We start from the raw sequence: 1,755 nt of genomic DNA on the forward strand, positions 1-1,755 counted from the left end.
CCTCCCATTTGCTCTCCCCCCTCTTACTCATTGCCCTCCTCTCCTCATTCCTTTAGACATTCTTTTAGGGTCCCATGTGGCCTCACGCTCACTGTATACATGCTCCAGAGAGGAAATCGGAATGTACACATAAGTAGCCTTTTCCCTCCCTGTTGGAACTTCCAAAAAATATATGGCCAGGACACAGCCGATCATCTGGGCATGGAGCCTGGCAAGCATGTGCCATTGTGCGCATACCAGCCAAATATAAACCAGCCGAGAATCACCTCTCCTTTTGCAGAACCAATGCAACACGTGTGATCTAGACTTTCCCAATAGCCAGTGTTTTCTACTTTTGTAAACAAGCAGATGGCGTCAACGAACTAATTAGGATCAATTCATTTGTGTACTGTGTGGGCATGTGAGCTGCAGCTTGTGTGGAGGAGGTCAGAGAACAACTCCTGGGAATCGCTTCTGCTTCTCCACTTCCACCGCACAGGGCCCGGGCTCACATTGGGCTCACATTCAAGTCACCAGGCTTTGGCAGCAAGCACCTTTATCTGCTGAACCATCTTGCCAGCCCAACAGTAACTTTCATAATGGTTTATTTAATCATTATTCAAACCTGTTGTCAATACAAAATTAGAATTTTCTTTCTTTTTTTAAAAATCATATTTTCAAAAGTCTATGCGTGTTCCGTGCCTACAGCACGTCTCCATCTGGTTTGTCTGGCTGTCAGTGTTCAGTACCTGCTTGTGATAGGTAACAACTCTATTGGTTGGAGTAAGACCTGAGTGGCTACTGAACAAGCCATCAAGGCTGACCACAGCTTTTCCACTTTTCTCCTGCAGCCCCAGGAGCCGTTTCTTCGTTGCTGCAGGTGAAGCATGCAGGTCTCTTCCCTGACTTAGGTTTTCCCTCTGAGCATACAGTTTATCATGTTTTTGTTTATGTATTAGTAGTTACTGAAACACTCCCACACTGTAGCCCTGGCTAGCCTCAGCTAGCCCCAGACTCCTTGCTGTTTTTCTGCTCTAGCCTCGTAAGTTGCAAGCTTGAAGTCTTTACAGCGTCACATGGCTGAGTGGAAAGCAGAAGAGCAGGGCTCCAGAGACTGTTGCAGGAGGCTCACTTCTACTGTCAGCATGCTCCTGCATCTTGCAGCCCAGGGAGCCTCGAGCTAATGTCCTGCATCCTACACTGTCACTTTACACCCACTAGCTGTGATGGCTGAGAGACAACTTTGACTCCTTAGCACTCTGAAATGACATCAGGAAGGATTAAGCTAATTTTCTATAAGATTTGTGGGCTGGATTAGTTTTTTTAAAAAATAACTTATATGTCTGGGTGTTTTGCCTGCATGTATGTCTGGGCACCATACGCACACAGTGCCCACAGAGGCCAGGGGAGAACGCTGAGTCCCCTGGGATTGGAGTTATGAATGGTTGAGAGCTGCCATGTATGTACTAGGGACCAAACCTGGGTCCCATCTCTCCAGTGTCCATGGTCTACAGTGGTGAATACCGGCCAGGAATGGGTGTTCTGTTTTTCATAGGCCACAATTTTTAAGTTGCTGGTGCTCTCTCTCAAGTAGGAATTCCTACAGTGGGTTTTATCTGGAAATACAGCATAAAGAGTTTTTCAAACTGCCTCTTTGTTAGCCAAACTAGCCACCATCCATCCTGCTTTAGTTCAGTGCAGTAGCTTTGTGAGTGTGGTGAAAGTCTGGTGGTAGGAGAGTTGGAGGGACAGGGAGAAGAGGGGGAAGAGGGAAGG

General features: G+C 47.0%; 1 protein-coding gene across 3 annotated transcripts in view; it reads right to left on the reverse strand.

Annotated features, from left to right (window-relative positions):
* Positions 1 to 1,755, reverse strand: part of Runx1 (RUNX family transcription factor 1) — a 240,061-nt gene that overhangs the window by 115,370 nt on the left and 122,936 nt on the right. The window lies entirely within an intron of this gene.

The sequence above is a fragment of the Mastomys coucha genome, unplaced genomic scaffold (assembly GCF_008632895.1).
Source record: "Mastomys coucha isolate ucsf_1 unplaced genomic scaffold, UCSF_Mcou_1 pScaffold12, whole genome shotgun sequence".
Classification (NCBI taxonomy): domain Eukaryota; kingdom Metazoa; phylum Chordata; class Mammalia; order Rodentia; family Muridae; genus Mastomys; species Mastomys coucha.